We start from the raw sequence: 24,276 nt of genomic DNA on the forward strand, positions 1-24,276 counted from the left end.
TTACAATGGCCTAAATCTGCTGTGTGAATGTTAGGTCATTGCCCATAAAGAGTAAGGTCTACAACAGCTTTCATAGGCTGCTGGCTTGGCCCCATTCGGGCCAAGAGATTGGTGTGGGTTTGTGTCAGGTTTCCTTCCCCTATTCAGGCTATTTTCCCTTATTCAAGTTTCTTTCCCATTATTTCTCTTTTATTATCCTTTTTAGATTAGCCTTGTGTGGGTGGGAAGTTTTCTATTGTAGTTGGTTTGGCCTTAACTTGCTGATTCAGAATCCTGGTTCTGACCCAAGGCAAAATGGTGTTTCACAGTGACAGCTCTGATTGGTTAGAAAACACTGCTGAACAACAATGAACATTATAAACTGTCACTCTTTGCCTTTCATCATCTAAACCCCAGCTGAGAGGACGTGTTTAGTGGCTGCTCCTGCTTTAGACTTGGGCCTGGTGGATTTTATCCTTCAGGCGTTAGCAGTTGAGCGGCTACTTTCTTGGGGGTTTCAGGAGAAGCTATCAGCTGTCAGGAATTCGTTTTGAAGACAGGAAACTCTGAAGATCTTTAAGAAATCGTTCTGGAGATAAGTGACTTTGTTTTAACTGCAGCTCTGTTTATCTTAATGACATTTACTTGGGAAATCGTAAAATGTTACCTTTGAATTTATATTATTGAACTCTCTGAGTGCGCTTGAACGCTATTTGTAAAACGCGTATTACGTGTAATCTGAAACTAATCGTTGAACCTTTGCGCGTGCAAGAGTATTCAACTGCGCGTGTGTTTTCCAGCACGTGTGCTTCCTAGCGCGAGAATCTGTTCGTCGCGTGAGAACTTTATAGCGCGTTTGTTTTCCAGCGCGTGTGATTCCTAGCGCGAGAATCGGCTCGCCGCGTGAGAACTCTATAGCGCGTGTGTTTTCCAGCGCGGGTGCTTCTTAGCGCGAGAATCGTTCGTTGCGTGAGAACTCTAAAGCATGTGTGTTTCCAGCGCGTGTGCTTCCTGGCGCGATAATCTGTTTGCCGTGTGAGAACTCTATTGCGCGTGTGTTTTCAAGCGCGTGTGCTTCAGCGCGAGAACTCAACTGCGCGTGTGGTTACCTGTGCGTGTCCTTTTTAACGCGTGTACTCGATCGCGTGTGAACTCTTTTGCGCGTGGGTTATAAGGCGCGTGTGAATAGGCGCGGAAATTCATCAGCGTGGGAATTTACTAGCGCATGGGTTTTCTGCGCGTGATCTCGTTTGCGCGTGAATTCTGCTTGGCGTGTTTTTGCAAGCGCGTGGACTTTTCTTACAGTGCGCATGTTCTTCAACGCAGGAAGTTTTCAACGTGCAAATCTTCTGTATTGAAATAATCTGCGTGTTTGTTTAGCACGTGTTTCTTCAAGAATTCACAAACTTTATTGAATTGTAAAAAGTTTGAAAACAAAAGAAAAGTTTGAAAGAAAAAGAAAGAAAAATAAAGACAATTTAACTGGACAACTAGTGAATTTTGGAAAAAAAGGCAAAGAACTAAACTTTCCAGATTTGCCCAAATTAAGAAGTTGCTGTGAATTTCAAGAGTCTCAAGTAAGAGAGATTTTCAGCTTCTTTACAAGCTTCTCTAAGAAATTTCAAGAGAAGAACCAGGTATGATTCTTAATTATTAGTTAAGGATTTAAAGTCTTTCCCACTCTTAAGGTTGAGCAAGTAATAAAAGGATTTGTATCTGCTTTTCTTATATCCTCTGCAGGTTCAGCTTTGGTTAGCCTTGACGCAGTCAGCCTGGTGTTGTTTTGTTATCCACTTCCCCCTTTCCCTTTGGGGTGTAGTTTGAGAGCTAAATTGAAATCTAGTTCTGGGAATTACATTTCAGGGGGATTGTCGGGGGTTCAGCAGCTTCCGCGGACACAGGACATCTCAGCTTGACAGAATGAAAGGCCAATAATTTTGTCCGCCCGAGCTGTCATGAACCCCGACGAATCCATGGAGGCATTAGGATCTTTGATCAGGGAGTTACGGGAGGAGTTGAAAATATCTCGGGATGAAAATGCCTTACTTAGTCAAAAGGTGGATGACTTGAGTGTTAAAGTAACACAAATTCAACAGAGGGGAGAAAGGAGAGAGGATGAGGTTTCAGGGGGCGCTGGTTCTCCACCTGAGCTAGAAAGGGAAGGTGGAGATCAATTACCACAAATACAACGGGCGCCTCCAGTGGCAGAAGGGGTAAGGAGTTTAATTATGCCAGTTCCTTTGGCGCCTCCAGAACGTTATCATGGGGATCCCAAGAGGTTTAGGGTGTTTTTGACGCAATGTGAATTACATTTCATGAGTAGACCAGAATTATTTCCCTCGGATGCATCTAAGATAACTTTTATGTTGTCCTATCTTTCTGGGGAGGCATCTGCTTGGGCTGGGTTGTTGGTGAGTCAAAAAAGTACGGTTTTAGGAAATTACACAAGTTTTTTAGAGATATTCCGAAAGATGTTTGATAGAAGACAGTTATCTCTGGAAGTGGATGGTGAACTTTTAGAACTCAAACAAGGTAATAGAGACTTGATTGCTTATATAACACAATTTAAGTCCCTTGTGTTAGAAAGCAAGTGGCCCGAGGATAAACAGGCCTCGTTGTTTTATCGGGGCCTTAGAGATGAATTAAAGGATGCATTGTCTGGAGTGGTTGAACGCCCTTCTACTTGTGAAGGTCTGATTGATTTGGTTATTCAATTGGACTTTCGTTTGAGTGAAAGGAAGGCAGAGAGGCGTCATTGTCAGAGTGACGTAAAGTCTCTAGTTAGAGTGGATAGATCTAAAGTAGAGAGTAGATCCAAAGGGAATAATCCACCTCCCAGGGTCCGAGGTCCTTTAACTGTGCAAGAAAAGGCTAGGAGGAGAGATAACAATCTGTGTTTATATTGTGGAAGAGGTGGGCACTTTTTAGGGAACTGTCCTTACAGTCCCAAGAAGACTTCTACTTCAGCGGTCAAGGTACAACAGATCGCCAATACTGTGCAGACAGCGGTTCCCCATATAACCGTAAATGTATCCTTGTTCTTTGAGTTGGAGTGTAAGGGAAATGGTCCCGTTATTCTTGACTCAGGTGCCACCGGGAATTTCATGGATTGGGGTCTGGCAAAATCTTTGGGAATTCCAATTCTTCAGAAGGAGGTTGTAGAGCAGGCTAGGGCTGTTGATGGTACGTCTCTATCTTCTGGTCCTATTACTCACAGGACTGGTTCTTTAACTTTGGAGTTATCAGGAGGTCACAGAGAGATAATTGTGTTTGAGTTAATTGATGCTCCTTTGTTAAAGATTATTTTGGGTATGCCTTGGCTTACTCTCCATAATCCTCTGATTGATTGGAGTGCTAGGACAATTGACATGCAGTCAGATTTTTGTAAAGAGAATTGCTTTTCAGGAAGTCTCTTTGAGGAAGATGTCAAACAAAGTAATTCAGTGTCTAGTTTTCTGGCTGAGACTGTAATTGGATGTCATGATGTGGGAGCTGTAGTGGGTCAACTTCCCCAGTGTTACAAAGATTTTTGGGACATATTTGATGAGAAAGTGGCAGGAGAATTACCACCCCATAGGCCCTTTGATTGTAAAATTGAGCTGGAGCCAGGAACAATTTTGCCTAGTAGTAGAGTATATGCTCTTACAGAGAAAGAGAATGATTATTTAAAAGAATATTTGACGGAAAACTTGGCCAAAGGGTTTATTCATCACTCTAAGTCACCGGCGGCCTCTCCTTTATTTTTTGTACCAAAACCGGATGGAACGCTTCGAACTTGCATCGATTATCGAGCAGTTAACAAAGTCACTGTTAAGAACCGGTATCCTCTTCCTCTCATCTCGGAAATGCTTAATCAAATACAAGGAGCAAATATTTTCTCTAAATTAGATTTGCGAAGAGCTTACTATCTTGTGCGTGTGCAGGAAGGGGACGAATGGAAGACAGCGTTTAAGACCAGGTTTGGGCTGTTTGAATACCAAGTTATGCCATTCGGTTTATGTAATGCTCCAGCGGCTTTCCAATTTTTTATTGATGAGGTTTTTAGAGAATACCTGGATATTTTTGTTGTCGTGTATATCGATGATATTTTGATTTTCTCTTCTGACCTGGATCAACATCAGAAACATGTGCGCTTAGTCTTACAAAAGCTGCGAGAAAACCATTTGTTTGCCAAATTGGAAAAAAGTCAATTCCATACAGATTCTGTGGAGTTTTTAGGTTTTATAATTTCCCCTAAGGGTTTAGAAATGAATCCTAAAAAAGTTCAAGCAGTTCTTGAATGGCCCTCTCCTACTAAGGTTAAGGAAATACAAAGTTTCTTAGGGTTTGACAATTTTTATAGGAGATTTATCGAAGGTTTTTCTCAGCTGGTTGCTCCTATAACGAGACTTTTGAAAAAAGGAGTGAAATTTGACTGGGACCATGAAGCAGAAAAAGCTTTTCAAGAGTTAAAACAAAAATTTACTTCTAGTCCGATTCTAATTCATCCTGATCTCTCTAAACCTTTTTTTGTGGAGGCGGACGCTTCAAATTTAGCGTTGGGGGCGGTGCTTTCTCAAAGGAATGAAACTACTGGTCAGCTACATCCAGTTGCATTCTTTTCTAGGAAGTTTTCTGCTGCTCAAGTGAACTATACAATTACAGATCGTGAACTATTAGCAATAAAGTCCGCTTTTGAAGAATGGAGAAATTTTCTGAAAGGGGCAAGACATACGGTAACGGTTCTTACTGATCATCGAAATTTATTGTTTTTAAAATCTGCAAGAACCTTGTCTCCACGACAACTTTGTTGGTCTTTATTCTTTGCCGATTATGATTTCATTGTGACTTTTAAACCCGGAAGTCAGAACAAAAAAGCTGATGCCTTATCCCGCCAATTTCCTGGTAGTGAGGCGAGAGAGATTCTGAAGCCAGAACCTCTAATTGCTCCAGAACGTTTTTTGTTAGCCGGAGCCATTAAAGAAATGGATTTTTTGAATGAAGTTCGCCAGAATATGTCCTTGCAGAAGATGGAGGAGTGGGTGAGACTGGATCCAGCCAGAAGTTTGAAAGACGATCTTCCATTTTTTGATAACAAGCTTTATGTACCTACTGAAGAGTTAAGAGAAAAGGCTTTGAGAAATTGTCATGAATCCATTTTATCAGGACATCCTGGTTTCAGAAAAACTCTGGAATTGGTTCGAAGGAGTTTTTGGTGGGAAAAAATTCGCCAAGACACATTGAACTTTGTTAAAACTTGTGTAGTCTGTACACAAGCAAAAAGTCAAGTTGGGAAGCCGCATGGTTTATTGGAGCCGTAACCTGTTCCTCCTCCTCCTTGTCACACTATTTCTATGGATTTCATTGTTGATCTCCCTCAAGATAAGGGTTGTACTACCATTCTTGTTGTGGTGGATCGTCTTACTAAAGAAGCGCATTGTTTACCAATGGAGGGAGAGGTTACCGCGGAAAAACTGGCTCATAGTTTTTTGCAAGGTGTAGTTCGACTACATGGACTCCCAAGTCAAGTTATCTCTGATAGGGGATCTCAATTTATTTCAAAATTTTGGAGGGCCTTCTGTAGGAAACTTGGGGTAGACGTTAGTTTGACTTCTGGGCATCATCTGGAGAGTAATGGACAAGTGGAGAGAGTAAATCAGTTTTTAAGGTGTTATTTACAAGCTGGAGAGGAATGGGTGGATTTGGTATGGTTGGCAGAATTCTCTTACAACAATTGTGGTAAAGATGCTACTTCTATGTCCCCTTTCTTTTTGGGTCGTGGGTTTCATCCTCGCTTTCTGAGTTTTGAGGTGTTGGAGGATTCCGGGAATCCTAGAGTGGAAGATCGTTTGTTGGTAATGAAGAATAACTTGGATAGAGCAAAAAAGGTGCTGGGAGAAAACAAGTTGAAATATAAAAGGTGTGCTGATTTGAGAAGGAAGGCTGGTCCTGAATATAAGGTGGGAGACTTAGTTTGGCTTTCTACCCGGTACCCCAAAAAATTAAGGGGAAGAATAAATTCAGTTCACGATTTGTAGGCCCATTCGAGGTAGAGAGAATCATCAACCCTGTGGCAGTACGATTGAAATTACCCAAGCATTTGAAGATACATCCTACTTTCCATGTTAGCCTTTTAAAACCAGTTTGTTCAGGAACTAGATTTAGAACATCACCTTCCCCTGTGATTTTGGAGGATTCATCTGAGGAATTTGTGGTTAAACAAATTTTGGATTCCAGGAAAGTGAGGGGAAGGTTGCAGTATTTAATTGATTGGGAGGGATATGGACCTGAAGAACGATCATGGGAAGATTCAGTTGATGTACATGCCCCCCGTTTAGTTGCTATGTTTCATGCAAAATATCCACATAAGGTAGGCCCAGAGACTGGGCATTAGGAGGGGGGTACTGTCAGGTTTCCTTCCCCTATTCAGGCTATTTTCCCATTATTTCTCTTTTATTATCCTTTTTAGATTAGCCTTGTGTGGGTGGGAAGTTTTCTATTGTAGTTGGTTTGGCCTTAACTTGCTGATTCAGAATCCTGGTTCTGACCCAAGGCAAAATGGAGTTTCACAGTGACAGCTCTGATTGGTTAGAAAACACTGCTGAACAACAATGAACATTCTAAACTGTCACTCTTTGCCTTTCATCATCTAAACCCCAGCTGAGAGGATGTGTTTAGTGGCTGCTCCTGCTTTAGACTTGGGCCTGGTGGATTTTATCCTTCAGGCGTTAGCAGTTGAGCGGCTACTTTCTTGGGGGTTTCAGGAGAAGCTATCAGCTGTCAGGAATTTGTTTTGAAGACAGGAAACTCTGAAGATCTTTAAGAAATCGTTCTGGAGATAAGTGACTTTGTTTTAACTGCAGCTCTGTTTATCTTAATGACATTTACTTGAGAAATCGTAAAATGTTACCTTTGAATTTATATTATTGAACTCTCTGAGCGCGCTTGAACGCTATTTGTAAAACGCGTATTATGTGTAATCTGAAACTAATCGTTGAACCTTTGCGCGTGCGAGAGTATTCAACTGCGCGTGTGTTTTCCAGCGCGTGTGCTTCCTAGCGCGAGAATCTGTTCGTCGCGTGAGAACTCTATAGCGCGTGTGTTTTCCAGCGCGTGTGATTCCTAGCGCGAGAATCGGCTCGCCGCGCAAGAACTCTATATCGCGTGTGTGTTTCCAGCGCGTGTGCTTCCTGGCGCGATAATCTGTTTGCCGCGTGAGAACTCTATTGCGCGTGTGTTTTCAAGCGCGTGTGCTTCATCGCGAGAACTCAACTGCACGTGTAGTTACCTGCGCGTGTCCTTTTTAACGCGTGTACTCGATCGCGTGTGAACTCTTTTGCGCGTGGGTTATAAGGCGCGTGTGAATAGGCGCGGAAATTCGCGCGTTCTTCAACGCAGAAAGTTTTCAGCGTGCAAATCTTCTGTATTGAAATAATCTGCGTGTGTGTTTAGCACATGTTTCTTCAAGAATTCACAAACTTTATTGAATTGTAAAAAGTTTGAAAACAAAAGAAAAGTTTGAAAGAAAAAGAAAGAAAAAATAAAGACAATTTAACTGGACAACTAGTGAATTTTGGAAAAAAAGGCAAAGAACTAAACTTTCCAGATTTGCCCAAATTAAGAAGTTGCTGTGAATTTCAAGAGTCTCAAGTAAGAGAGATTTTCAGCTTCTTTACAAGCTTCTCTAAGAAAATTCAAGAGAAGAACCAGGTATGATTCTTAATTATTAGTTAAGGATTTAAAGTCTTTCCCACTCTTAAGGTTAAGTAAGTAATAAAAGGATTTGTATCTGCTTTTCTTATATCCTCTGCAGGTTCAGCTTTTGTTAGCCTTGACGCAGTCAGCCTGGTGTTGTTTTGTTATCCACTTCCCCCTTTCCCTTTGGGGTGTAGTTTGCAGAGCTGAATTGAAATCTAGTTCTGGGAATTACATTTCAGGGGGATTGTCGGGGGTTCAGCAGCTTCCGCGGACACAGGACCTTTCAGCTTGACAGTTTGGAAGTGTGGTGCCACAAATTATAAGCAGGTTTTGGATGAACTAAGTGTCGGTCTGTTTGTTGTCATCCAGGAGTCAACATGCAGGAGGCATGGGCTAAGATCTGATGCCTTTTATGTAGAGCTGTTTGTGAGATTGAAGTGGATTTGGAGATCATCTGTGTAGTTGAAGCATGTGAGGCCTGAGCTATAGATAAATTCCAGAATCGGATTCATGTATATATTGAAAAGGAGAGCCGAGAGAATGGCTCCTTGGAGTAGACCACACGTGAGGTTGTGCAAAGATGAACAGAAGGGGAGTGTGGACCTCCTTACAAGTACAACGGTAAGTGGTAAAAGTTGCAGTAATTCCGTCATCGCCACTTTTACCACTTTGCCGAATTAAGCATTCCGAGAAATGGATGCTGATTCTAGCAGTCGAATAAGCGCCGGCAGAATTAGCAATGGTGGAATTTCTGCTGAAATACAGCAGAATTTGACCTGGAACTAATTCCACTGGTGGAATTACTGCCAGGAATAAAAATGGTAATTCCACCGTACTACAAGTGGAATTACTGCCAAAATACCTTGAAAAATGGGTCGTAATCCCACCAACAAATGGGTGCAGTTACGGCTGCCAAACAAGTGGAGGAAAATGCATTCAGGTGAAGAAAATGAAGCCACAGGTCCGTCCACCTGACTCATATAGGGTATGTAGGGGACACACCTGCCCCAGACTCACTTCCAACACCATGCAGCCCACAGCATTTGTAAACTATGATATCCAGGCACTCTTACTATATATATTGACCTAATGGGGATAGCGCATCAGCCGCAACAACGGAACCCACCGGGGCCAAGGAAGAGGAGACATGTGGGAAGGAGGGCCCCCATACCCAGAGTCAGACCATCACCCTGGACACTCACAGATGCGAAGTTGATAACACTGTATTAGCTCAACCGCCAAACAATTGCGCACCTCCTCATCCTTATCCAGATGGACATTGAGAGTACCATCAACATACGAACAGCCCTACCACCGCTGCTGAATCTGGTATCAGTGCGGCACTTCTGTGCCACAGGCACATATTAGTAAACCCTCTGCAAGCCATGTCACAACTAACATTTTCCAAAGTGCTGCTCTCTGCCCAGCACCCCTGCAAAGGTCCATGCCACGAAGGCTAGAATGTACACCACTGCCCACTTCCCCATTCTAATAGCAGCTCTGGACTGCACACATCTATCATTGGTGGCACCCCAGCTATCAGAGCATGTGTTTGGAAACAGTACCATTCCCTGAATGTGCACTGTACATGCGACACAGACCTCACTGTGACCCACTGCTACACCCGTTTCACAGTTTGCCGCTCTTTTTCTCTACTTAGCAAGCCCCGCCCACCTGGTGCCTTCCTGGTTGCCGCTCTTTTTCCCTACTTAAGGAGCCCTCGAGCCTCTTTTCCTTTGCAGATCGGGAGCAGGTGCAAGTGGATCTAGGTCACCTGGCCTAAGCCCCGCCCACCTGGCACCTTCCTGGTTGCCGCTCTTTTTCCCCACTTAGCAAGCCCCGCCCACCTGGTGCCATCCTGGTTGCTGCTCTTTTTCCCTACTTAAGGAGCCCTCCAGCCTCTTTTCCTTTGCAGAAGGGGAGCAGGTGCAAGTGGATCTAGGTCACCTGGCCTAAGCCCTGCCCACCTTGTGCCATCCTGGTTGCTGCTCTTTTTCCCTACTTAAGGAGCCCTCAAGCCCCTTTTCCTTTGCAGATGGGGAGCAGGTGCAAGTGGATCTAGGTCACCTGGCCTAAGCACCACCCACCTTCTTAGCCCAGCCTCTTCCTTCCTACTTTTAACTCTTAGATCAAGGGCGTCTCTGGCCCGGGCGTCCAAAGCGAAGGGCAGACAGAGAAAAGGGCAATTCCTGTTTGGACCTGTTCGGACCAGGAGGACCCAGCGCCCGACCCCTGCTCAAACAGCAGGTAAGCATGCACCAAAATGTGTTTACTCCCTCTGTCCCCTCAGGCCATCCCCACTCCCGCTCTCCCCCCTGTGATGTTCCCTTGTGCCCCCACCCTTCTCGGACACAGGTGTTGCCTGTTTTGCTTGATTCTTCTACCCTCTACACCCTCCATCCCCCTCCAGCCTACTTCTGCAAGAGTCTGTCCTGATACATTCTGGTTTCACCATCACGGTCTTGTGGCCAATTCTGGATTTCACTTTTATGGACTTCATTGATTCACAGTGCGTCACCCTTTCACAACTCTCATGCTGGACTTCCTTTGCATCTTGTACTCATGGTGGCCCTGAATCATACTGTTCCCATTGTTATCTTGTATCCTGGCTTGCAACATTATGTGTTACTACTGACTTCTGCAATTGTATTTGCTCTCCCCTCTTGCTTCTCCACTCTTTTTGACTCCTTACTCTCTGTGCTCTTCTCCTCTCCCTTTCTTCCTTTTCCTATCTCCTCTCCTCCTCCCCTTACTTTCTTCTATGCACTTACTCTATCAGAAGAGATCTTGAACCTTCCTGGACCTAGTATAGTAGTGTCTCCTCCCCTCTCACCTTACTTGTCCCCCCCCCCCTCCAGCACTATCTGAAATGTCGTCAGGCCTATTACAATAGTCGCTTGTTTTGTTCCTCCCCTCCCTTTCTGCACCCCTCTCCCTTACCTTTTGTTTTCTCCGGCTCTATCAGAAATGTCGTCCGGCCTAGTATGGTAGTCGCCTGTCTGTTTCCATTTCCTTCCCACTCTCCCCCTCCCTTCCTTATCTATGTCTTAGCTCTTGAAATGTTGTCAGGCCAAGTACGATAGTTAATTTCACATCCTTACTGTTCATGGCCTGTAAGAATGTCATTGTATTTTCCCATGTTCCCTCCCTTGCCTTGAAGCGCTTTGAAACATAGTGTATAGGCGCTATATAAATAAACTATCATATCATATCAAGTCATGACGCCATGGTGCACCACCCTTTCGGCGTACATGGAAACCCATGAGGACAGCACACATACTAGGTATGTATCCACAAAGGGGAATGTGGAGGTGATATGAGGAAAAGGGGGTTAAAGATCCACCATGCACATGTAGCACAAAGTATCCTGGGGAATGATCCATATGGGCATGCCATGCCCCCTCCACACCAAAGCAGTCAGGCTCAAGGGACCACATGTCCCACAATATATAGGGCACTGTACCTGAAAATGCATTTTTGTGGTAAAGCACCCCCTAGCAGATCCCTCAGTAATGATGCCGGACCCAGGTGGCCACACATGGTAGCAGAAAGGAAAGCACCTCACCATACCCTCTAGCACACAACAGTACAGAGACATACAAAACGCCAAGCAACCACACCACCACTGGCACACATCAAATACAATACAATGGCCAAGAAAGAGGCAGCACAGGCCGCAACATGCAAAGTAATCATTGGGATTTGGAGGGACGATTGGGGAATCCAGACCATAGGGATACATACATATGCTGCAGTGCAAAATTGGCACAAGTAATTGTTCTTTTTCAAATATAAGGGAAACACGCCCTGATGGCACTCAAGTGTGCTCAAATAACTGCATGGAAGTGAAAAGTATTCACCACTTAGTCAGGACATGGACGTACAACCATTAACTATTTGAAAGTAACACAGTTTCATTCCACTTGTGGGTGACTCCGGCTGCCCACAACTACTAGGGCTCATGAACCCAATAAGGAACCCTGGGAATCTACTTGCAATTGCCTACAACGAGGCGCACACAAGGACCAGGGTATGCATAGAATGCACCTTTGGACTCTTGAAAGGTAGGTTCTGGTGTATCCACCGAACTGGAGGGGCACTTATGTACAGTTCAGAGAATGTTGGGGAGTGAGTCCTTGTGTGTGTGATGGTGCATAATGTGTGCATCAGGAGGAATGTACCATTGCCTCCAGGGGAGGACCTGGCACAGGCAGACTCAGAGGGTGACAAGATATGGCCTGCAAGACCAGCACAGGATGGCCGTGCAGAAGGAAGGGATGGGCGCATGCGGCGTCAAGAATTGATAGACTATTTTTTCGGAAAACTATATCCACAATACACATTGGGCCTCATTACAAGTATGGCAGTAAGGCAACAACGGCACCGGTATCGCTACGGGCACCGTTGCTATCGTACCGCCATACTAGAGGTTCTGCTCGCGGGAGCCCTTGCAGCCACCAGGTCTGACCTGGTGGCCGTACCGGCACCCGCGAGCAGAACATGATGGTAGCACCGGTACCGTTAATAATGGTACCGATGCTACCACCCTCCCCATTCCCATTAAGCCCTATGGGGCTCAAATGGGTATGTGGATGTACCGGGCCTAGCACCCGCAAAAGGGCAATTACCGGGTCCGGCTGGGCCGGAATAGCCCGGTAATTGCCCATTCATGGGTGCCGGACCCGAATGCGGGTTTGGAGGTAGCCTTGCCGGTAAAACCGGCAAGGCTACCTCCAACCTCGTAATGAGGCCCATTGTAAATAGTTAATCACTGCATTAAAATCAATGACACAACCTAAAAGACTACCGTTCTTTTGATGAAAACTCTATTTATTAAGATGGTGAAACCCATGCCCTCCCATCTCCCGTCAACTTGTGAAATGGCTGTTATTCCACCGAACACCATGGCGGAACGATAATTCCATCCGGCAGAGTTAAAGCCCAATTTACCGCCCTATTTGTGATGAGGCCCTATGTGTGTTGCAGACCAGTCCAGGAGAAATGACGTGATCCACTATCATTTTATTAGCAGGATCTTCTGGCTGATAGTATCAAAAGCGGCGAGGGGGGTCCCAATTCCTGCCCCCCCAGCCCCCTCCCTCCAGTGTCACTGTCTTTCTTAGCAGTACCTGTCTGTCTCAATCCATGAACCTTTACAGACACATCATTTAAGCCAGAAACCAAGGAGCATCAAAGTTTGACTACTGAATCAGTGCCTACATTCGAGAGGCAAAGACAGAAACTTCACCATCATCCAGTGTCGGTATGGAAATAGTCGGCCCATTGGATCCCATCAAATCAGGCTACTGACAAATTCTGGTCATTGACGACTATGCAGCCCCTGGAAGCCTTCCGATGCAAAGAACCAAGGCAATACTCAAGGTACTCATTCCGTTTTTCATGCGAGTGGAGTTTCCCACAGAAATTCTGACTGATCAGGGGAGTAGTTTCATGTTGAAGCTGATGAATGAAATAAAAGAGCTTATGAAGAACCAAACCATGCAAACCTCAATTTATCCTTCCCAGACTGATGGCCTAGTGGAACAGTTGAACAAAACCCTGAAAGACATGCTAAGAAAGTTGATTTCTGAAGATGGACAGAACTGGGACTAGCAAATTCCGGGATCAATATTCTGGAATAATTGATGCCTCCATTGTAGCACCACAGGCTGTGGTGGCGCAGTTTGTTATGGGGTTGCAACCCAAGGTATCGGACGGCATATAATCAGGTTGAAAGAAAGTATTGAAGTGAAACTTATTGCATTGCAAATGCAGCAGTTACAGCGTTCCCAGGGAAGGGGAGGGTTCAGCTCCATGCCAGGAGGGCAGAGAAGGTGAAGCGGAAGTGGAGCTCCCCAAGCACATGAACACAGACAGAACAACGAGAGATACCACACAAACACATGCAGCGATCAGTGTAACTACTCTAAGGAGTTTGGACACTGGAAAGCTGACTGTCCAAATCAGCCTCAGTATGACAGTGGAGGCAGTCTGCCAACCGCACCAATTGGGTTGGCTTTAGCCCCGCCTCCACCACCATTGCCACAAAGCAATTGTTAGGATTGCCAAGGGGTTCCCGAACTTGTTGAACCACTTATTCTGCTTAATCCTGTTGCTCCTTATGTTGATTGTACTATTGCTGGACAAAAGATATCATGTTTGGTTGGGGCTGCAACCTCATGCTCAGCACTAAAGGCTTCTGAATTTCCCCATATTGTTCACTCTAATGGCATTGACAATGCTGCTGGGAATGGAGGTACTCCAATAACTCACCCTGTGTATCCCTCTCTTACGGTCACAGTGGGCCCTATATCTACCTGCTCCCCCGAGTACTTGTTTGGGTTAGATGTGTTATGTAAGTTGAGCTGTTTCATCTATTGTTCCCCCGATGGTATATTCCTCGACATCCCCACCCACCGAGAGCATGAGATTATAGCTATGCTACAGGAGTTTACCGATTCAAAATCTGGAGACACAGCCGGCACTCAATCTAGCACTTGAAAGTGTGTTGGACCGAGTACCTACCAAATTATGATTGACTCACACAAACAGAGGTGGTTACATGCCCAATGCTTAGCTGGTTAAAATTACCCTGAACCCAGCCAAACCTCTAGTACTCTATTTCTAGACAGGCCAAGGAAGGCATTAATCCTGGAATAGAATCCCTTCACGACAAAGGTATTTGTGTGCCGACCTGCAGCCTGTTTAATGCACCGATTCTGCCCTCAAAGAAGCCAGGAAAAGAGGTTTGTCGTTTTATTCAGGATCTGATGTATTACCAGCATTTCCCGTTGTGCCTAACCCGGGCTACCATCCTGACCTGCATTCCGTGCACAGTCACGTTTTTCACTGTTGTTGACCTGTGTTCAGCCATTTTCTCGATACCCATACACCCCGACAGTCAGTTTTACCCATAAATCTATGCAGTACATGTTCACTTGTCTTCGTATTGGAAAACCCAGATCTGATTCTGTTCGTAGAGGGTGTGTGTCTTCAGGTACATGGTGTTGTGCAAGATTTCAGAGTCCTCTGAAAGCATCGTGGGTACGTGACATCCACTGGCCCTCCTATATTGAATGGAAAATGTGTCAGCCCTATTGCATGCATTTTTGCCCCGTGCTGCCCTAGCAATCGTTAAATGCAAGGTGAACAATCCCTCTAAGTCTTTCACTGCACAAGAAAATGCCCTATCGGATTGTGCAGCTCGTTCAGAGGCCTTAAACTGGCCCCTGGCTCCTAATGAAACTCTTGTTTGTGTTGCAGTCAGTCACTGATGGCCTCCATTGACAGCTTGGCAATACTACAGGAACAGGCCCTTGAAGAAGAAAAGGTGACCTGGGTGCAGCAAGACTGTAAATTGGGAGTCGATTCCCTTTGGCATTCCCCAGACACCTGCCTAGTGGCTCCCAAGGTATTCATTCTCTACCTGGTCGGTGAGGCCCACGGCTTTGTGCACTCAGGTAAAAATGCAATGATTTTCACTGTCAATCGAGACTAGATTGACCCTGGTCTCACCACCACTGCACAAGATTACTGTGTAAGCTGTTCCATATGTTGACTTACAATGTTGGGAGAGCAGTGCCCACAAGGCTGTCTGCAAGTCCAGTACCGGAGGGTCCCTTCTTAAACATGCAGATAGATTTTATACAGCTCCCCGTGCGGAAACAATTTTCTTACTGCCTACTGATAGTAGTTGTGCTCTCTCTCGGTGTGTGGATGCCTACTTATGTAGGAGGGCTGATACTGTCACAGTGGCTAAATAGCTATTTGCAGAATTCATACCCCGATTCGTGCTGCCCCTGGTCATAGACAGTGACAGAGGCACCCACTTTGCTGGTCAGATAATTAAAGAGGTGTGCAAAGCACTAGGAATAAATCAGCAGTTCCATTGTGCCTACCACCCTCAATCGAGAGCTCATGTAGAACTGCTGTTTCAGCGTGCTCAGCCCCAGGCATTGCCCCAGCCCTGTCCGCCATGTCTAATAATCCCCAGTGCAAACACAAACTGTCTGAACATGAGATACTTACTGGTCGCCCCATGAGAGTAGGAACTGATCCCTCCCGCAGCTCCACATCTCCTGCACCTGCAATTAGAGGATGACACTGTGATTGAGTACTGTTGCATATTGATTAAAATTGTTTGACCTCTCCACACTCAGATCCGAGCTTCCCTGCCAGAACCGGCAACTGAACCCTGCCAACCTCTACAGCCTGGAGACTGGATCTTGGTAAAGGTCCATCAGTGGAAGTCAGCACTACAGCTCAGAAAGCAAACCCCCTATCAAGTCCTTCTGACTATCCACACTGCCCTCAGGTTTGCTGGACTGACAGCGTGGGCCTAGACTTAGACTCATAGCTCAGCCATCTGTTTCAGGTGGTGAGGTCCCTGCAGTAACTACTGCTCAGGCTCATTTGTCAAGTGATCGAGAACCCAGAGGGCATGACCCCGATTCAGATCCCACTCCTGACATACCACCTCCAGTGTGTGACGTCCCATCGATCTCACAACAAAGGTCCCAGAAGGTACGCTCTGTCGGATCGTTGGTGGCCGCCACAGTGTCAGTGATCCATGCTGGAGTGGCAACTGATCAGCCCGCTCGCCTCTGGGTCTGTTACCTCACAGATGACAAATTGACCAGATGTGGTGTTAAACTGGAAGTAGTTGGAAGCTGCTAACCCTGATATGCCAAGGCCTGCTGGTTTTGGTCCATGTTGCTATCACCTCTTGGTCATCCTCTTTGTCCTGATTACCATCATAAGCCTGTGGCTCTGGGTCTGTCGACATTTTTAGCTTGAACCTTTAGCAAAAGGAGCACTGTCACTACCATAACAATGAACCTGGAATTATAGAACTTTTGCTCATCACCTGATCCCACTTGGAACTTTGGAACTTCGATTTTTCCCTACCTTCAGAAACAGCCGCCCACAGGAACTTTGGACTGTTGAGCTCCAGAAACGGGCCATACTGTGCACCGCTGACGCTGTATGAACTGAACAGTATTAATTGGCTACTAGAACAGGCGTGGTGTCCCTGGCCAGGCTCTCTGGAACTCCAAACATGAGCCCCGAGCACACATTACGTCAGGCTATTTGACTACTGGTGTTATTAAAGTTAATGGTTTGTTACCATCTCACTGTGACTGCTGCTTTCCGAACCACCTGAACAATGGCCCATTTGCTCACCCTTGGTTTACAGTGAGAATACTTGCCTGCACCTCACCTAACAGTATGCCTTCATCTTCAATGTAACCAATTGTCTGGTGTGTGCCCATCTACCTCATGACTTGTCCTCCAAGTTTCTTGTAGCCCCCATTCCCTTCGAATGGGGCGATGTCTGTCTAGACCTAAAGCTGGTTACCAGGTCCTCAGGCCCTGCAGTGATGTGCATTTCCACTTAGGGTTTACCGGTCCACCGAATTTCCCGACCCATGTACTCATCAAGCCAGCAGCACTTCAACTCTCATCTCAGGCTACCGAACCTGTGTGGTATGTCAACTGGGGTCCGCTAGTCATGGGAAACAAGTGCCAATACTACTTGTCCAAGAGCACTATTGTGTGATCATTAATAATGTCACCTTTGCTTTTGATCCTGATTACGCCACTTAATCCAGGACCTACTTTATCTGTGGGGAAAAGACTTATCCCTGGCTGCCCCTCAATTGGGATGGGAGTTACATGGGATATGTTCTGGCTACTGTGCACCATACACGCTCCTTCCCAGCTCAGTCCTGCACTAAAAGAAGCTCCACCTGGGAAGAAATTGTCGCTGGGGTGAGTTATCCCATACCAGCCCTCCGAATCAAGGTAAACCAGGACCATCTGACCATATTGTCCTGATTGATCAAAGATATTGCAAATACCACTGCATCCTCAATCACCTTACTGTCCCGAGAACAGATATCCATTTGCACCATGGTGCTCCAGAACCGCATGCCACTGGACACACTCCTATATTCACAAAGGGGCATGCGCTCAATCATGAAGAGCGAATGCTGCACTTTTGTACCCAGTTATGCCAGCAACATCACCAACCTCATCACTCTCATCCGTAGCTCTGTGAGCCTCCTCCACACCAGTCAGGAGGCAACCTGGACGTTTGGGTCCTTGATCCTAGGATCCCTGGGTGCATCCATCGGTCAGATTCTGCTCATAATCTTGGTTCTGATCCTAAGTCTGTCATGTCTAATCATGGTCTGTAAATGTGTCTACTATCAAGTTTGTGCCCACTGCTCTAGGAATCACCACACCACAACAGTGTTTTACTGCCACACAAGTGAAGTCCAATGTTATGACATGCCTGAATGTGATGTTTACTCCCCGAAGATGCAATGGATGAGACTGGAGTGAAGGTCTCATAGGAGGGAATTGTGGGGGAAACCTGGGGTTCGAACATTTTAATAAACTGACCCTGTTGCGTTATACTGTTCTGCTTATGCAAACGCTAATGCAAACTGCCATGTTTAACAAGTGCTTTATTGCATTATGAGGTGATCTCTATGTTCTACTGCAAATGTTTTAAATTCAACATCTTCACCGCCTAGTGTTTAGCAGCGCTCCCCTCCAGAAATCTCGCCTCTGACGTGTTTCCCTTTTAGCATAAGTAAGCGTGTTCTAGTCTGCCGCTCTGCTAGGCAGGGTGGCTTTAGCAGACGGAAGTTATCATATAGTAAGCAGGCTTGTCTATCCGAACCGTGTGAGAACTGTAGAAGTAGCATACCATGCATGAATTACTGTATCATTATATGTCTTCCAGCCCGATTGTATTGTCCTGAGAGTGAGAACACAACCGCTGCCTGAGATTCTTATGCTGAGACACTGTCCTTCCACCAGCAACATTGTTTCTGTCTCTTGTCCAAACCTCCCTATCCATTGAAATGCATGTGCATCATGCAGTATAAAAACCAGCACATTGAGGGAAGAGAGTGTTGCATGCGTTGAGTCTCATACTGTTGGATTGTTGTTGTCCTGTGCCTTTGCTATTGATACTTAAACCATTCCCCAATCCACCAGAATTGTCTGTGGTTATTTTCCACAATAACTAGAATCAAAATGATGGCTTAGCCAAAGATAATATGCACCCTGACGAACCTGCACTCCCCAATACCAATGAAGGTCTCACTTGACATCGACAAACTAATGACCAACTTCCTATGGAAGGGGAAAAATCCATACAGTCTTGGTTCCCATGTTTTGAAGACCATTACAAGTACCTTCATCTTGCATCAGGCAGCAAGCCTCACTGTGTGAAGTGCAAAGAGGGGTCCGACTGGGTCAAGCTGTAACACGAAATGTACAACCATGAAGCTAGACTTCTCTTCTGGCACAAACTCAGCAATTGGCAGTACCTCCAAACATAACTATGATAACTAGAGGAGTCTTACAGTTGATAGTGAAAGTGCTCAGAAGTAACAAACTGAAGGTGGCAAATCTACCGCTGTGGCATAAACCCCATTGAACTGAAAAGAATGGTAAAAAAGTGGGATTACAACACTTCAGGGTGTAGAAAAAAGACTGAAAACTTGCCACCTCAGAACCCTGGACATACCTTTGCATAAGCATTGCTAAAAAGAAGAAAGCCTGCTCACACAACAGTGCAATGGGCTACCCGGAAAACAATCTATGGACAAGAAGTTGGTCATACTGCCTTAAGGATCCATAGAAGAATATTGTCAGACATCACAGGGTGCTTTGAGAAATGCAGACAAGACTGGAGCTTTGAACTAAATGTCACCATAAGCAATCAAAAGTGGTCAAAACTGAACAATGACATTTCAAAAGTGATCATAAGTTTGTTCCCATGTTTCCCTCAATTATTTTCTAATTATGCTGTGTAGAGGCCAATGCCCTAGAAAAGTACACAACTGCACACAATTCCCAGGATATTGAGCTCCTGCAACCATTTTATTTTTTCCTTAAGAGTATATGGTTAAACACTGTTCATCCTTTACAATATAATAACACAACCAGCAAAACTATAAAAGAGAAACCAACATTAAATAGTCATACGTTCAATTCATCATAAAATCTTTCCAACGAAATACATATTTTCTCATAAGGTCAATTCATTTAAAACAGGTCAAATGTTAGTTCCTAAAAATACCTTTGAATATTAAAAATACAACAATCACTTTCCTATAAGTTTTTGTAAATGAGTGGAATACAAAAATGAAAAAAGAATCACCTCTATTATATATCCCTATTTTATTGGGTTTCCACAAAAGGTGTGTGATGCCAGAATAATATAGGTGCCTCTGATCTACAGAATCAGGCCAATGTATTTTAGGAATTTACCCACAGCCGATGTGATATTTACATACTGCCTCCACTAAACAACATAGCCCACCTCGTTTCCTCAGTAAGCACTCTAAACTGATTCAGAATTTTTCCCCAAAATAACTCCCAGGCCTCCGCCAGAAATGGACAAGATAAGAATAGATATTTCAAGGTTTCAATTTCGGACAGAACAATGCAAAAGTCTTAGTTACTTACATGTAACTGTATTTCTCCAGCATTGATATCTTTCATAGATTCACATGCTTGAATATTCCCCGTTGTCAGACCGGGAATCCTCTGTGATTTGAAATAATTATTAATAATTAAATATATACATTATTTCCATAGAAAAAATGAATGGAGATTGTCCATTATGCCCAATAGGCATCCACTTGTGTAGTCCCTCCACCTCACTTTGGTCCTTTATGACCCTAACCAATGAGGTGGCAGGGCTTACGCTCCGACCCAGGCAGCCATCTTCAGATTTTGAGCCGTGTGTAGACTACATGTATGACTGCCGGGCCTTGGAGCAGCCCCTCAGGGGAGGCAGGTGGGCGCATGTGAATATAAGGAAGATACCAATGCGGGAGAAATACAGTTACAGGTAAGTAACTAATACTTCTCCAGCATTGGATCTTTCATAGATTCAGATGACTGAATAGAATACCAAGCAGTTAAGCACGCCCACATTACTATACATCCTGAAGGTAGTCTTCAGTGAACCTAGCATGCAGCAACTCAAATAGGTCAAATTTACTAGGGAAAGGCGGGAAAAGGCTGCTCCTACCTTACACAAAGAGGTGGCGGAGGACCGCCTGTCCAACCGCTGATTCCTTATTGGCATCTTCAGCCAAGCAGTAATGCTTGGCGAATGTGTGCAGTGTGCACCAAGTCGCGGCTCTGCAGATGTCCTTTATCGGTACTCCTGCGTGAAATGCGACCGAAGCTGGTCTTCCCCTGGTGGAGCGAGCTGAAGGAGGTCTGGCGAGTGGATCGCCTTTAGACTGATGACAGTGACTAATGCATTGAGTCTCCCAACGTGCAAAACTCTGTTTCGGGATATGCTGTCCTATTGTGTGACCAGAGAATGCTACGAAAAGCCTTGTAGAGGAGTGGAACTCCTTGGTCCTTTGTAAGTAAAATTTGAGGACTCGCGCTACATCTAGCGAGTGCAGTATTCTCTCTGCATTAGACATGTGGTTCATGAAAAAAGTCGGAAGCACGATACGCTCCGAGAGTGACATTTCCGACAGCACCTTGGGTAGGAATTTAGGGTGCATTTTAAGGATGATGCAGTACCTCTGGAACATGGTGAATGGAAGTCCTGATGAAAGGACTTGCAGTTCGCTGACCCTTCTGGCTGACGTGATGACTACTAGGAAAGTAGCTTTCCAGGATAGAAATGTCATGTCACACCTATGTATGGGCTCATATGGTGATTCCATGAGTGCTGCCAGGACCGTGTTCAGGCACCAAGAAGGAACCAGCGCTGATGTCGGTGGAAATGTACACAGCCACCCTAAATATCTTAATAGCCGGGTTGGTGAGTAAAGATGGTTGATTTGGATTTGTCGTGTAGACCGATTTAGCGGATACATGCACCTTAATGGAAGCCAGGGAGAGCCCTGCTTTAGCTAGTTGTAGGCGGTATGGTAGTACTTGTTCCACTGATGTAGTGAGTGGGTTCACCAGTGAGGTCTCACACCATTTGGTGAAACAAGTACATTTCCGGATGTTGTCCGTGTGGACGGAGCCCTAGAGGCCTTGATTATGTCCCTGCATTCTGGAGGAAGAGTCAAATTAGCTAGTTTTCGCTGCTCAGGAACCACGCCTTCAGCGACAGACTCGCTGGGTCGTGGTGGAGAACCTTGTGATTCTGCTGTGTCAAAAGGTCCTGGTGAGCTCTGAGGTGAATTGGGGTCCACTGTGACAAGTGCCGGAGAGTTGGTTACCAAACTTGACGTGCCCATTCCGGTGCTATTATTATCATTTTGCACGTTTGTTCCTTCAATCTGCAAAGTACTTGTGCTATCAGAGGAATCGGCAGGAAAGTATACAGAAACTTGCCTGTCCAGTTTACTGAGAAGGCATCCCCTAGGGACAGATGGTCTGGATAACTGGAGGTAAACAGGTGACATTTCTTGTTGCCCTTGGTGGCAAAGAGATCGATCTCCGGATGTCCCCACTCGCGGAATATCCGTTGAGCTTCTGCTTCGTCCAGTTCCCATTCGTGCAATGTTGTGTAGTCTCTGCTCCGCTTGTCTGCTAAGACATTGGGCCTCATTCCGAGTTTGGAGGTAGGCATGGCGCTATTAGCGCCATGGCTGCCTCCAAACCAGGGTCCGTGTCCGGTCTGGGTGAATGGGGACTTACCGGGACATTCCGACCTGTGCGGAACCCGGTAAATCCCCATTCAACCAACCATTCCCCATTCCCATTTGAGCCCCCATAGGGCACAATGGGAATGGGGAAGGCGCTAATTACGAGCCTGTAAATTACGGGCCCGTTATTAGCACCCTGGTCCCTTAGCGGGACCCGCAAAGGACATGTGGTCAGACCACATGGCCTTTGCGGGTCCCTCTAAGGGACCTCGGAATTGGGCGGTAAGGGTTTAACGGCACCGGTCTCCTTACCGATGACCGTTAACCCTTACTGCCCAACTCGGAATGAGGCCCACTGTCCACTCCCGACAGATGTTATGCTTTGATCTGTTCTTCGTGCTGTAGTGCCTAAGTCCATAGCCTCTGTGCCGCATGGGACAATATCTCTGATCTCGTGACACCCTGCTTTTTGGTAAAATGCATGGAGGTTGTGTTGTTCATCTGGATCGTTACTACCTGCCTTGCTAGTACAGGCAGGAAGGCTTTCAGTGGCCAGCATACTGCTCTGAGTTCCAGAACATTGATATGTAGTTCAGACTCCTGGCCCGAGCAGTGCCCTTTGTTTGCAGATCTGCCAGGTGTGCCCCCCAGGGTGGCTAGGAAGTCGTGTTTGTTTAAACATGGGAGTTCGTTTTGTAGTGATGTCATCTTGAATTTGATGTGCTTGATGAATTTGTTTAGCGCCCTTAAATCCAATATTGGTCTCCACTGGCCGTTCTTTTTTCTCACAAAGAAAAAACGGGAGTAGAAGCCTCTACCCATGTGTTTTTCTGGTACCAGTTCTATGGCTGCTTTTTGAAGCAACTTGCGGATTCCCATTGTCAAATGTTTCATGAGGTGCACCTTGCGTGGAATGGGAGCAAGGGATGGGGCTTGGCCCAGAAATTCGATAGTGTGACCTTCGCAAATCACTTGCAACACCCATTTGTCCAATGTTATCCTCCGCCAGTGATGGTAATGGCGGCTTATTCTTCCCCCCACTGGGGTGTGTTGTGGGTAGGGAAGATATGAGTTGTTAGTTTTGTTTGTTTTGTGTTTTGGCCTGGTTAGAGCCATGTCCCCCCCTTTGGTTGTACCTGGCTGTTGACTGACTGTATCTGTTATCTTGAAAGGTATTGCCCTGTGTCTTTTGACTGTAGGATGGACGGTTAAAAGCTCTGTACTTGGATGATGATCCTCTAAAGGATCGAAAGGATCTGCGTTCCTTGTCCTTATCCTTAAGAGAGCTGATAGCTCGAGCTGTATCAGTGTCCGTTTTAATTCCTCTGATATGGTCATCAATCTTCTTGCCAAAGAGATCGTGTCAATCGAAGGGCATATCCAGTATTTGAGCTTGGACCTGCGGTCCGAAGTTTGTTGCTTTAATCCAGGCTTGCCTTCTTAGGACTGTACCATGGGCCATTTGACAGAAACCTGATTCTGCTAAGTCTACTGCTGCGTCAATCATATGATTGGATGTAGCTTCACCATCCAATATAATTGCCTTAGACTCTTCTTGAAATTCCGCTGGTAGGTGTTTGGATAGCTTAGACACGCAAAGCCATAGTTCACGGTCAAGGAGTGCTATCATGGCCAGAGCGTTGGCTGCCCTGATGGTAAGGGAAGCTGACGAGGATACTTTCCTGCCCATAGCTTCTAATTTTCGAGCTTCCATTGTCAGGTGTGAATGACAAAGGAGAGGACGGGTTTGCCAATGTCTTTCTGGCTGCCACTGTGATTCCGGATTCCAGCTTCGTCTGCACTCTTAGACATAGTGGTGCCGTGTCTGGAGCTTTGTATTTCTTTTCCTGCCGCGAGACGAGAGCAGGTGTGGACAGAGGTGTAGATAATCTTTGCTCCTTAGTCCCCCATATGGTATCTAAAAGAGGGATAGTGGTGATTTTTCTTCTACACTTATCCCTATGTTCATTTAAAACAGACTTCTTTTCTTCTGACGTAACTTGTAACTTGAAAAGATCTGCCACCT

General features: G+C 45.5%; 1 protein-coding gene across 3 annotated transcripts in view; it reads right to left on the minus strand.

The window, feature by feature from the left end:
• Positions 1–24,276, minus strand: part of LOC138516192 (basic proline-rich protein-like) — a 199,181-nt gene that overhangs the window by 109,725 nt on the left and 65,180 nt on the right. Inside the window, exon 2 of one of the 3 annotated variants that reach the window (XM_069631131.1) lies at positions 15,685–15,740. The exons of the other annotated variants lie outside the window; for them this stretch is intronic. The gene's annotated coding sequence lies outside the window, so the exon portion shown is untranslated. The remainder of the gene's footprint in view (positions 1–15,684; positions 15,741–24,276) is intronic. 3 annotated transcript variants of the gene reach the window in all.

This window comes from Ambystoma mexicanum, chromosome 6q, assembly GCF_040938575.1.
Source record: "Ambystoma mexicanum isolate Mex_15411 chromosome 6q, UKY_AmexF1_1, whole genome shotgun sequence".
Lineage (NCBI taxonomy): Eukaryota > Metazoa > Chordata > Amphibia > Caudata > Ambystomatidae > Ambystoma > Ambystoma mexicanum.